At 48.6% G+C, this 14467-nt stretch overlaps 1 non-coding gene across 1 annotated transcript; it reads left to right on the plus strand.

The window, feature by feature from the left end:
• Positions 1-920: 920 nt before the first annotated feature.
• trnas-aga (transfer RNA serine (anticodon AGA)) lies at positions 921-1002 on the plus strand. Its single transcript has one exon. It is a non-coding gene; the product is annotated as a tRNA-Ser (tRNA).
• The last annotated feature ends 13465 nt before the right edge of the window (positions 1003-14467 follow it).

Below are 14467 nucleotides of genomic sequence, written 5' to 3' on the forward strand. Positions count from 1 at the left end.
GTGGATGTGCTACAAATTTTGAAAAACATGAGGATAGATAAGCCCCCGGGCCAGATGGGATATGCACAAGGTTGCTGCTGGGAATTGCTGAACAGTCAGTCATTCTGTGGTGGGCTAATTATTGGAGAGGATTCTGAGAGAAAGTAGTTATGATTATTTGGACAAGCACAATTTGATTAGAAATAGTTGGTGTAGGTTTGTGAGGGGCAGGGCATGCCTCACAAGCCTTACTGAATTCTTTGAGGAGGTGGCAACTGACATTTGATGAAGATCGAGCAATGGATGTGGTGCATATGGATTTTAGATAAGCATTTGATTAGGTTCCCCAAGGTAGGCTCATTTAGAAAGTTAGGAGACATGGGATTCATGGAAATTTGGCTGTCTGGATACAGAATTTGCTGTAAAATAGAAGCCAGAGATTTGCATATATTGCATATATGGGCAACTCATTTCCCTGAGATAACACACCCAGGTATAAATCCGAGCATGACCAGCCTCCAAAGTTCTGTGTGAACTCACCGGTGTCTCCAGTGCCAGCATTTTGTTTTTCGACCTCTCATTAAACCAACTGCCCTGATTTGCACGTTAGATTTGCCAAAGATGATCCTGATCCAAATGTACTTCATTGGCTGTGATTTGGGTGGTGGTGAAAGGCGCGATTAAAATGCAAGGACATAATTCTTCCTCGATCCATTGCCCTGATAATTAATCTCTCCGCTCATGGAAATTGATCCTTTCCATCCACTCTATCGTTCATCAACGTGTTTAGTTCAATTCAATCCCACAACAGCCGACTCTGTTCTGATCAAGTACAGGGTGACAGTAAATATTAGGGTCGTGGCACAGACATCACGAATTGAATCCTTGCCTTTCCTGTTAGATACTTTTCAAAAGAAATACTAAAAGTCAGTCAGTGGCCTGTAGTTGTGGCCGAGTGGTTAAGGCGATGGATTAGAAATCCATTGGGGTATCCCCGCGCAGGTTCAAATCCTGCCAACTACGTTCCTCTCAAAACAAGCTCACATTTTCTCGGGTCAGGCAACGTGTTGCCATTCAGGAAAGACATGTTCTGAACAAGAATCCCGTTTTCCCGAAAGCGTCAGCTCTGTTTCACTTCCCACCAGTACAGCTAGGCATGTTGAGTTTCTGCAGTGCTCCGTCTGTTTATTCTGCATAACTGCTGTTTTTCATGAAATGCCTTCAGTTTTGGAAAAGTACAGCTGATACAGACAATTATCAATCCAACTGAGGGCAGTTGGAAGTTTGAATTCACTCCAAACCTGCTTTAAGAGCTCGCAATTTTCTGTGCTGCCATCCGGCACGGTGGCTCAGTGGTTAGCACTGCAGCCTCACTGCACCAGGGGACCAGGTTCGATTCCAGCCTCTGACGACTGTCTGTGTGGGTTTCCTCCAGCCATTCTAGTTTCATCCCACACTCCAAAGATGTGCAGGCTGGGCGGATTGGCCATGTTAAATTGCCCATAGTGCTCATGGGTGTGTGGGTTACAGGGGGATGGGTCTGGTTGGTATGCTTCAAGGGGCAGTGTGGACTTGTTGGGCCCAAGGGCCTGTTTCCACACTGTAGGGAATCTAATCTAATCAACTGGCTGTCACTTTCAACTGTGAAATGTGAAGCTGTCGGTTTGAGGCCACAGAGAAAGGAACAAGTGGTGTTCTCACTCTACCAGTTCCCTTTAGACTGTACAGTTACGGGTTTTAAGGTAGTCAGGAAAATGTTGCCCAAACGGAAATCTTGTCTGGTGAGTGACTTCAAAGGTATTTCACTGTTGCTTTTCTCGCTGCCATAAAGAGCTGGGAATGCTTGGAATCTGAAACAAAAGCAGAAACTGCACCACAGAAAGGAGAAAACAGAGTTCTGAAGAAGCTCTAAAACATTGACTCAAATTATCTGCCCACAGATGCTCCCAGATCTGCTGAGCCTTTTTCCTGCAATTGATATTTTGCTTGTGAATGAAAGTTTATTTTATCTATTGGGATGAAACAACCAGAATCACCATGTACCAAGTATAACACTTTAAAAATCAGCGAAGTGATTGGATTCAAACAAACCCAGCAATAATTCATTCTGCCACAGCTCAACTGGCCATGGAAAGTGACCTGAAAAGATAAACGGCATCATATCTCTCCTAGCAGTCATGGCTGATTGGTTAAGGTCGTGGGCCAATGTCTAGTGGGGCATCCCTGTGCTGCTTCAGATCCTGCTGACGATGGGAGAAGTCTGGTATTGAATACAAGGGCTGTTAACTCCCTTCAGTTTGCTTGAGACAAGGAACAAGGCTTTTCAATCAGACTGCCAAAGATGGGAGAAGGCAACTCACTGCCTGTCATTGCAGCACAAGCACAAACCTTCATAAAAGTTAAAGAGCTTTAAGATATTCACTTGCAGGGCAAACTATGTTGAGGTTGCGAGCCATATGCTGGGAAGTAAGACTAGAACAGTCAGTTCTGAGAAAGGGTCCCCCGACCCATTGTGTTAACCCTGATTTTTCGTGGTGTAGCCCTCTCTGACCAGTTGTGGCACTGTGCATGTTCCCCGAATCTGTATCTGGGAGACAGGAAGATGCAATCCTGGTGTCTTTTCACCCAGCCATCTGCAAACCCCTCGCTTCTCAATCCGTACCTTGAGCGTTAAGTGAAACTTCGAGCAAAGACCCTTCTGATGAAGGGTCTAGGCCCGAAAAGTCAGCTTTTGTGCTCCTGAGATGCGACTTGGCCTGCTGTGTTCATCCAGCTTCACACTTTATGATCTTGGATTCTCCAGCATCTGCAGTTCCCATTCTCTCTCTCATTAAACCATTGTTTCTTTGCCTGCAAACAGTGCTGGGGAGGGCAGTGCCCGTTTGATCTTCCCCACCCTCTCAGTCACTTGGGCCACTCAGGCAGTGATAGTGTCCCTACCTTGGATGGAGGTGAATACCCAGAGGCAAATAGAGTTGCATATTGAGGTAGACACTAAAAGGACCATTTCTCCATTTGACACTGCTGCTAATTATCCATATTGGGGGCAGCACAGTGGCACAGTGTTTAGTACTACTACCGCACAGAACCACGGACCAGGGTTCAATTCCAGCCTTGGGCGACTGTCTGTGTGGAATTTGTGTAATCTCCCCGTGTCTGCATGGGTTTCCTCCCAGTCAAAGATGTGCAGGGTAGGTAGATTGGCCGTGATAAATTGTCCATAGTGTTTAGGAAGGTGTAGATTAGGTGGGTTATGGGGAGGTGGGATGCTTTGAGGTTCAGTGTGGACTTGTTGGGCCAAAGAGCCTGTTTCCACACTGTAGGGATTCTATATCGATATCCCTCATTTCCCGTTGCTGCCCTTTGAAAAGTCTGAAGACTGGACAGTGTTTGAGACTGGAGCTGCTGAGAGACTTTCCCACCCCGATTGTAAAACCTGGTACTGGGCTCACATTCTCCAAATAGTGTTTCTGTTACTAAGGACTGAGCCAAGGAGACATTTATTCCCTCAAAACATGATGAGTGTTTAGCCTTCTAAATAGAATTCCTAATCCACCAGAAAAGAAACAAAATGCCACAATTATTTGATGACTGTGATGTTTTTACTGTTGGTGTAAAATGAATGAATGGTGATAGCAGAGAATGAGGGTGATCAGTTCCTGGTGTCTGTCTCATTATCACAATATTCCGCAGTAAGGCTGCAGTTTATTCTGTCTCACAGTGTTATTCCTACCAAACATCAGGATGAATTAATTGTCAGCAGGAAACCATTCCCTGATAGGGAGAAAATAGGTGACAGGAGTGCCAGCACCAAATGATAACTGTCTGCATTCAAACATAGGAACCATGCTCAGTTCTCTGCACCGACAGGACAAGTAATGGTCGAGTGGTAATGTTGCTGGTCTGTTTATTTAGAAAGCAAGGTAACATTCTGGAGACCAATGTTCAAATATCACCCCCAGAAGATAATGGGATTTCAGTTCAATAAATATCTGTAATTTAGAATGCAATGATGGCCATAAATCCATCATCAGGGGACCAAAACCCATGTTGTTCCTTCATGTCGTTCAGGCATCTTTGATCCTTACCTGATCGCGCCTACGTCTGACTCCAGGCCCACAGCAAACATGGTGGGTAATTAGCAACGGGCAATAGATGTTGGCCGAGCCAGTCACACCCTCAGTCTGTGAATGAATAAAGGGGGGCAAGTAACTTTGCTGTTTAGATCAACAATATGGCATTTCAGAGAAGATGACACAAGGAATCTTCAATGTAAAGCTCAGGCACCGCTGGGATTTTAACTCAAGATCGCCTGTTTACTACACACTGATTTTTTACCCACCCGTAGGGCCATTTCCGTAACCACGCAATCACAGTAACTTGGGGAACTTTCTTGTATCAGTGTTACTCAGTGAGAATTTTGATCTAACACCACTCCTGTGAAAATACATGGAAAGAGACAATTTTCTCCTGAGTTAATGGGAACTGAAGATGTTGGAGAATCCGAGATAACAAAGTGTGGAGCTGGATGAACACAGCAGGCCAAAGAGCATCTCAGGAGCACAGAAACTGACGTTTTGGGCCTGGACCCTTTGGTTTAAAACTGACAAATTTCACCAGTTTCAGCTAACTGGATTAGGAGCATGGGCTCATCCTCCTGGGGCCCATGAACAACGTTAACACACACTGAGGGAACCTAACAAGACGAACAGGTTCATTTTGGTTCCTGAGCAAATGTAAAGCCTGGACCATTGGAGCCAACATTGATCCTTGCACCAACAGTTCCACACTCAATTCCTGCCTCATGCCCCTGCCTCCGTCACAGCCATTGTTGCTTTTCACTTTTGCTTCACTCCCACACTTTGCTTCTGAACATGTTCATGACCTTTTGTTGGTGCTCAGTTAGAAGCTGCAGCTTGAACCCTGAAGCCTGAGATAGGACTTCATTCAATGGGATTGGATTTATTGCCCATACCTAATTTCCCCACAGATGGAGGTGATGAGTTACTTTATTGAAAACTCAAACTCCTTGGCACGTAGGTGCAGCTTTGATGTTATTAGGAAGGGAGTTCCAGGATTTAGAAGCAACGACGCTGAAGGAACAGCGGCATAGTTCAAACTCAGAATGGTGAGAAAATTGGAGGGGAGTTTGTTGTGGTCAAATTCCCATCAAACTGCTGCCATTATCCTTCAATGTGAAGGCAAGATCTCATTGGACTGATTCTGGTAGATTCAGAGTGCGTGTTCTGTGCATAACCAGGAATTTACTTCATTCCTGCAGTTAACAGGAAGAGATATAAATCATCACTTCCTGACTGGGAATTGTACCCCCGCCTGAGTGATGCAAACCCTGAAAGCCAACCAGCTTACATGACACTAAACCTTGCGACCTGACTTGTAGACACTCCCGCGCCCTTTCTCAGTGGCAGACAGTCAGGCACCTCGCCCTTCTTGAAGAGGCTCACACATTGACTCTGATATTCTCGGGGACATTTGTTGCTGTGTGTGCAAGTATTCTACGTATTTTTCTCCTACATGGATAACGTATATATCAGCCATGTGTCAGCTTTTGACACCTCCTCCTACTGTCCCCATGATCATAACCCCACCCACGACAACCAAAACAGCATCTCCCAGAACGCCCATAACCTCATCACCAGCAGCCTCCTTCCTCATCGCTGCCCAACCCCACACCGCCCGCTTCTATCCCCTTTCCAAAATCCATAAACCCGACTGCCCTGATCGACCCATCATCCCTGCTCCTGCCCCACCGAATGTATCCCCACTTATCTCGACTCTCTTTCCTCCCCCCTGGTCCAAGTGCTCCCCACCTACATCTGGGACACCACCCAATCCCTGCACCTCCTCCAAAACATTCGAATCCTTGGCCGTCAACACCTCATCTTCATCATGAATGTCCAATACCTGTATACTTGCATTCTCCTAAAAAAAGCCCTCTGCTTCATCCTGTACCACATGCCAGACCAGTCCCCCTTCACCAATATCCACCAAACTGAACTCGTTCTTCATCTGAACAACTTCTCCTTCAACTCCTCTCACTTCCTACAGATGAAAGGGGTGGCCACAGTTGCACAAGCTGTACCTGCCTCTTTGTGGGAAATGTGGAACAGTCCCTATCCACAGCTACACTGGCCCTATCCCCCTATCTCTTCCTCTGTTACATCAATGACTGTATCAATGCTGCTCCATTCTCCAACGAGGAGCTTGAACATTTCATCTACCTTACCAACACCTTCCACCCCAAGCTGACGTTCACCTGGGCCATTTCTGATACCTGCCTGTCCTTCCTAGACCTCTCTGCTCCCAAAATGAGGTGTTCTACTCCCGGACATCTGAGGTGTCCTTGTTTTTCAAGGACGGCAATGGCCACACACACACACACACACACACACACACACACACACACACACACACACACACACACACACACACACACACACACACACACAAACAACCCCCCCGCAACAGTGGTTGAAAATACCCTTGACCCCATCTCTTGCGTTTCCCACACCTCAGCCCTTACACTCCCACCCCACAATAAAAACAAATAGAGATTCCCCCTTGTCCTCACGTATCACCCCATCAATCTCCGGATCCAACACATCATTCTCCACCACTTTCACTACCCACAATCTGACCCCACCACCAAAGACATTTTTCCCTCCCCACCCTGATCAGCTTTCTGGAGGGACCACGGTCTCCATGGCTCCCTCTTCCACTCCACACTTCCCACGAGCCCCACCAGCCCTGGCACCTTTCCCTGCAACCGCAGGAAGTGCTACACCTGCCCCTACACCTCCCTCCTCACTTCCATCCCAGGCCCCAAGAAAACCTTCCACACTAAACAGATGTTCACCTGTACATCTGCTGATGAGGTCTTTTGCACCCACTGTCCCCAATGTGGCTTCCTCTACATCAGGGAGACCAAACGCAGGCTCAGAGATCACAGAGAGCATTTACACTCAGTTTGTGACAAACAACAACTCCCAGTCATAAACCACTTCAACTCCCCCTCCTGCTGCCTTGATGACATGACCATCCCGGGCCTCCTCCAGTGTCAAAACGATGCCACCCGAAGGTTGGAGGAACAGGACCTCATATTCGGCCTGGGAACCCTGCAGCCCTGTGGTATTAATGTGGACTTCACAAGCTTCAAAATCTCCCCAACCCTGACCTCATCCCAAGATCAGCGCCCGCTCACCCCTGCCCCTTGACTTGCCCATCTTCCCTCCAACATATTCACCTCTCCCTCCTCACTGAACAACCCACATCCCCACTCCCTTCCTACACTAACCTCTTCAAGCTTCATACCCGCCTCATTGACCTGTCCATCTTCTTTCCCACCCTATCCACTCCACTATCTACCTGCTATCACTGTCCACCCATTTATTTCAGAGACCCCTCACCCTCCCCATTTCTGAAGAAGGGCCCAGACCTGAAACGTCAAGTTTCCTGATACTCCAATGCCGCCAGGCCTGCTGTGTTCACGCAGCTCCACACCTTGTGATATCAGACACTTCTTTTGTCTCTCCTTCTCCATCACCACTCCCCTTCGCTTGAAAGCTTTTGTCGGCGAAATTCTCCCAGCCTTCACCCGCTCATTCCCTCTGTTCACCGTCCCCCTCCCCCGTTCCGTGCCTTTGCTCACTGATCTGAACCAATCTCCCAGTTTCGGAGTCCACAGAAGAGAAAAAGGCCCTTTGGACCATCGAATTATTGCTGGTCAAATAACTATTCAAGTGTCATTTCCAGCACTTTTCCCAGAGATGTGTCCGAAATGTCATCACAATTCAACAGAAATTGCTGAAAAAGCTCTGTATGTCTGGCACCATCTGCGGAGAGAATAGATCTAAGGAAGGGAAACTTGACACAAAGTGTTAACTCTGATTTCTGTTCACAGATACTGCCAGACCTGCAGAACATTGTCAAAAATTGTATCAGAGATAATGGGAACTGCAGATGCTGGAGAATCCAAGATAATAAAGTGTGAAGCTGGATGAACACAGCAGGCCAAGCAGCTTCTTAGGAGCACAAAAGCTGACGTTTCGAGCCTGGACCCTTCATCAGAGAGGGGTTGGGGTGAGGGTGTGGAATAAACAGGGAGAGAGGGGGAGGCGGACCGAAGATGGAGAGAAAAGAAGATAGGTGGAGAGGACAGTATAGGTGGGGAGGTAGGGAGGGGTGAGGTCAGTCCAGAGAAGATGGAGAGGACAAGGAGGTGGGATGAGGTTAGTAGGTAAGAAATGGAGGTGCGGCTTGAGGTGGGAGGAAGGGATGGGTGAGAGGAAGAACAGGTTAGGGAGGCAGAGACAGGCTGGGCTGGTTTTGGGATGCAGTGGTTGGAGGGGATGAGCTGAGCTGGTTGTGTGATGCAGTGGGGGGAGGGGACGAACTGGGCTGGTTTTCGGATGCGGTGGGGGAAGGGGAGATTTTGAAGCTGGTGAAGTCCACATTGATACCATTGGGCTGCAGGGTTCGCAAGCGGAATATGAGTTGCTCTTTCTGCATCCTTCGGGTGGCATCATAGTGGCACTGCAGGAGGCCCATGATGGAGATGTCATCTAAAGAATGGGAGGGGCAGTAGAAATGGTTCGGACTGGGAGGTGCAGTTGTTTACTACGAAGAGAGCGGAGGTGTTCTGCAAAGCGGTCCTCAAGCCTCCGCTTGGTTTCCCCAATGTAGAGGAGGCCACACCGGGTACAATAGATACAGTATACCACATTGGCAGATGTGCAGGTGAACCTCTGCTGAATATTGAAAGTCATCTTGGGGCCAGGGAGAGGGGTGAGGGAGTAGGTGTGGGGGCAAGTGTAGCATTTCCTGCAGTTGCAGGGGAAGGTGCCGGGTGTGGTGGGGTTGGAGGGCAGTGTGGAGCGAACAAGGGAGTCACGGAGAGAGTGGTCTCTCCGGAAAGCAGACAAGGGTGAGGATGGAAAAATGTCTTGAGTGGTGGGGCCGGATTGTAGATGGCGGAAGTGTCGGAGGATGATGCGTTGTATCCGGAGGTTGGTGGGCTGGTTTGTGAGAACGAGGAGGATCCTCTTTGGGCGGTTGTGGCGGGTTCGGGGTGTGAGGGATGTGTTGCGGGAAATGCGGGAGAAGCGGTCAAGGGAGTTCTTGACCACTGTGCGGTTAAGTTGCGGTCCTTGAAGAACTTGGATATCTGGGGTGTTCGGGAGTGGAATGCCTCATTCTGGGAGCAGGTGCAGCGGAGGCGGAGGAATTGGGAATAGGGCATGGAATTTTTGCAGGGAGGTGGGTGGGAGGAGGTGTATTCCAGGTAGCCATGGGAGTCGGTGGGCTTGAAAAGGACATCAGTTACAAGCTGGTTGCCTGAGATGGAGACTGAGAGGTCCAGGAAGGTGAGGGATGTGTTCGAGATGGCCCAGGTGAACTGGAGGTTGGGGCAGAAGGTGTTGGTGAAGTGGATGAACTGTTCAAGCTCCTCTGGGGAGCAAGAGGCGGCACCGATACAGTCATCAATGTACCAGAGGAAGAGGTGGAGTTTGGGGCCTGTGTAGGTACAGAAGAAGGACTGTTCCACGTAACCTAAAAAGAGGCAGGCATACCTGGGGCCCATTCGGGTGCCCATGGCCACCCACTTTGTCTGTAGGAAGTGGGAGGAATCAGAAGAGAAGTTGTTGAGGGTGAGGACGAGTTCGGCAGGGTGGATGAGGGTGTCAGTGGAGGGGGACAGGTCGGGCCAGCGGGACAGGAAGGAGCCGAGGGCCTTGAGGCCATCTGCATGTGGAATACAGGTGTATAGGGACTGGACATCCATTGTGAAAATGAGGCGTTGGGGGCCAGGGAATTGGAAGGTCTGGAGGAGTTGGAGGGCACGGGTGGTGTCACGGACGTAGGTGGGGAGTTCCTGGACCAAAGGGGAGAAAATGGAGTCCAGATAGGTGGAGATGAGTTCGGTGGGGCAGGAACAGGCTGAGACAATGGGTCGACCAGGGCAGGCAGGTTTGTCGATTTAGAGAAGGAGATAGAAACGGGCCAGTGCGGGGTTGGGGTGTGGATTTTTGGAAGGCCCGTTTCTATCTCCTTCCCAAAATCCACAAACCTGCCTGCCCTGGTCCGACCCATTGTCTCAGCCTGTTCCTGCCCAACCGAACTCATCTCCACCTATCCGGACTCCATTTTCTCCCCTTTGGTCCAGGAACTCCCCATCTCCGTTCGTGACACCACCCACGCCCTCCACCTCCTCAGGAACTTCCAATTCCCTGGCCCCCAACACTTCATTTTCACTATGGACGTCCAGTCCCTATACACCTGTATTCCACATGCAGATGGCCTCACGTCCCTCCGCTTCGTCCAGTCCCGCAGGCCCGACCAGTCCCCCTCCACCGACACCATCGTCCACCTAGCCGAACTCGTCCTCACCCTCAACAACTTCTCTTTTGATTCCTCCCACTTCCGACAGACAACGTGGGTGGCCATGGGCACCCGCATGGGCCCCAGCTATGCCAGCCTCTTTGTAGGTTCCATGGAACAGTCCCTCCTCCGCACCTATACCGGCCCCAAACTCCACCTCTTCCTCCGTTACATTGATGACTGTATCAGCGCCACCTCTTGCTCCCCAGAGATGCTCGAACAGTTCATCCACTTCACTAACACCTTCCGCCCCAGCCTCCTGTTCACCTGGGCCATCTCCAAAACATCCCTCACCTTACTGGACCTCTCAGCATCCATCTCAGGCAGCCACCTTGTAACTGATGTCCATTTCAAGCCCACCAACTCCCACAGCTACCTGGAATACACCTCCTCCCACCCACCTTCCAGCAAAAATTCCATCCCCTATTCCCAATTCCTCCGCCTCCGCTGCATCTGCTCCCAGGATGAGGCATTCCACTCCCGCACATCCCAGATGTCCAAGTTCTTCAAGGACTGCAACTTTCCCCCCAAAGTGTTCAAGAACGCCCTTGACCGCTTCTCCCGCGTTTCCCGCAACACATCCCTCACACCCCGCCCCCGCCAAAACCGCCCAAAGACGATCCCCCTCCTTCTCACACATCACCCCACCATCCTCCGGATACAACGCATCATCCTCCGACACTTCCACCATCTACAATCTGACGCCACCACCCAAAACATTTTTCTATCCCCACCCTTTTCTGCTTTCCGGAGAAACCACTCTCTCCGTGACTCCCTTGTTCGCTCCACACTGCCCTCCAACCCCACCACACCCGGCACCTTCCCCTGCAACCGCAGAAAGTGCTACACTTGCCCCCACACCTCCTTCCTCACGCCTATCCGAGGCCTCAAGATGACTTTCCATATTAAGCAGAGGTTCACCTGCACATCTGCCAATGTGATATACTGTATCCATTGTACCCGGTGTGGCGTCCTCTACATTGGGGAAACCAAGCGGAGTCTTGAGGACCGCTTTGCAGAACACCTCCGCTCAGTTCGCAATAAACAACTGCACCTCCCAGTCGCGAACCATTTCAACTGCCCCTCCCATTCTTTAGATGACATGCCCATCATGGGCCTCCTGCAGTGCCACAATGATGCCACCCAAAGGTTGCAGGAAGAGCAACTCATATTCCGCTTGCGAACCCTGCAGCCCAATGGTATCAATGTGGACTTCACCAGCTTCAAAATCTCCCCTTCCCCCACCGCATCCGAAAACGAGCCCAGTTCGTCCCCTCCCCCCACTGCATCACATAACCAGCTCAGCTCATCCCCTCCCCCCACGGCATCCCAAAACCAGCCCAGCCTGTCTCTGCCTCCCCAACCTGTTCTTCCTCTCACCCATCCCTTTCTCCGACCCCAAGCCGCACCTCCACCTCCGACCGACTAACCTCATCCCACCTCCTTGATCTGTCCGTCTTCCCTGGACTGACCTATCCCCTCCTGACCTCCCCAGCTATTCCCTCCTCTCCACCTATCTTCTTTTCTCTCCAACTTCGGTCTGCCTCTCCCTCTCTCCCTGTTTATTCCAGAACCCTCACCCCACCCCCCTCTCTGATGAAGGGTCTAGGCCTCAAACGTCAGCTTTTGTGCTCCTGAGATGCTGCTTGGCCTGCTGTGTTCATCCAGCTTCACACTTTATTATTAAGAACTTTGTCAACAATATCTGTTTTGTTTCTGATATACAACATCCACAGTTCTTTCAGTGCTTATTTTTTACAGCTAAAGACCAGTGCAATGTGATGATGGTTTTCACCTCTCCCACATTTCCAGGCTGTGAGTTTAAGATTCCCACCATCTGAGTGAAAAAAATCCTTACATCTCAACTAATGTGTCTGTCCTAGGCCCCCCCTCCCCGATACTGATTCCACCGCCAAGCACAAAGATTCATCTTGTTTACTCTGTCTGTTTCCCTCATAAATGTACACATCACACTCACGTCCTCGCCACCCTCCCCTGTCCCCCGTCTCTCAGTGCATAACAAAAACAGAAGTTGCTAGAAAAGCTCAGCAGGTCTGGCAGCATCTGTGAAGAAAACAAGTGTTAATCTTTTGGGTCTAGGTGACCCTTCCTCAGTCTATGCTGCTCGAAAGAATCTAACCCCAGGGGGCGGAGAGATTCCCTGCTGATAGATTAGATTCTGTCCTGCTGGGTGTCTCTCACATTCACTTTTAGTCTTTCAGATTTGAACCATCAGCAGTGTTCTTTCGTTCTGTAATCCTAACACATGGATTATACATTATCAATAATTTAATTCACGATTCTATATGTGTTTTGTAGTTTGCTTGAAACTGTGATAAATATTTGAGGCCTTTCTCACTTGGGAGAGAGTTTAAATGTATTTTCAATGTAACCAGCTCCCCCCAATTCGATCAGTTGCCAGCTTTGCAGGCCTTCGATGCACTGGCTGATGTAAGGAGTAAAATTGGCGACAGTTTCTTAAACAGTTGTATAAAGTCTCTTCAGATCTTCGCTGAGACCCTGCACGCAGAACAAACAAAGTGTTGATCGTGTCTCTTCAGCCAAATGAGAATTCCTTACGATCTATAACAGAAATGAATGGGTTTATTGAAGCAATTTCCCAAATTTATCCAGCGTCTGACAGTGTAATTTGCAGTCATGTGGACTGCTCAAAGATGAGGGCAATAGCTTTAAAATATTCATTTAAAATCCTGGAATAAGTGCTCAAAATTGGTTTTAATGTTCTGCAGGAGAAACAAAGTCATTTTGTTTCTCTCCAGCACCGTCTTTTTAAAATTTTCTTGTAATTATCTCTCTTCCTCCTCTACTTGGATCATAGGACATCACTTCCCTTGCTATTCAGCTGTTAACATTTTACTCACACCATCTAACACTTTTTGATCACTGACAGAGACTTATTTTTGGACGGTTACTCATCAGTTCCGACGTGCCACAGCAAAAACCCACAATGGCCTCCTCAGAAGTCAGACACAGGATGCAACCTACAGAGTACCCTTCATCATAAAGAATTCCCCAGAGCGGAGACATTGCACCATGTTCTCCACAGCCTTCAACATGTCAATGATGATGACCAGCATCTCACCAAGATCATCCATACACCTTCACTTCTCTGTTCAAACAACCTCCAAACTTTAGTCAGGCTGTCGTTCGCAGCCAGCTTCTCAACCTTCAGGACAACGTCGACCACAACACCACACAACCCTGCCACTGGCACCTCTGAAAGATGTCAGATCATTGACATGGATACTAGCATCACACATGCAGCCACCACCCACCACATAAAGGGAGATACTTATGTGACTGGGCCAACATTATCGACCTCACACAGTGCAGTTAAGAATGCCCCAGGCATGGTATATTAGTGAGACCATGCAGACACTATGACAACGGATGAATGGACTCTGTGCAACAATTGCCGGACAAGAATGTTCCCTCCCAGTTGGGGAACACTTCAGCAGTAAAGTACATTAAGATTCCGATCTTCGGGTAAACATGCAACGTGACCTTTGAGATACACGACAAAGCAGAATCACCGAGCAGAAACTGATAGCCAAATTCAATGCCCATGAAGACAGCCTCAATCATGATCTTAAGTTCATGTCTACATGTGATCCCGCTGTACTGTTCTGCATCTATAAAATCTTCCTTATTGTCCTATTTTAACACCATCACCTTGATAAATTGTTATGACATCTTTCTCTTGATTAGTTAGTACAATTTTGGATTATTTATTACTTTGGTTAGACTATCAGCAAGTGATTCTAATATCTATCACATAATTCCATAACAAGGTGTGGAGCTGGATGAACACAGCAGGCCCAGCAGCATCTTAGGAGCAGGAAAGCTGATGTTTTGGGCCTAGACCCTTCATCAGAAATTGGTTTGTGCCAAGCACAACCTTATTTATAGTTTGTTTTTGTACTTATCTCTCTGCCTCATTTAATCGGATTAAAGGTCATCCCTTCACCTGTTATTCAGCTGTTGACACTTTACTCACACCATTTAACACTTTAGATCACCTGCAGAGACTGTTTATAGGAGACTGCACTCAAACCATTTGTACGATCTT

Source organism: Stegostoma tigrinum, unplaced genomic scaffold (genome assembly GCF_030684315.1).
Source record: "Stegostoma tigrinum isolate sSteTig4 unplaced genomic scaffold, sSteTig4.hap1 scaffold_120, whole genome shotgun sequence".
Classification (NCBI taxonomy): domain Eukaryota; kingdom Metazoa; phylum Chordata; class Chondrichthyes; order Orectolobiformes; family Stegostomatidae; genus Stegostoma; species Stegostoma tigrinum.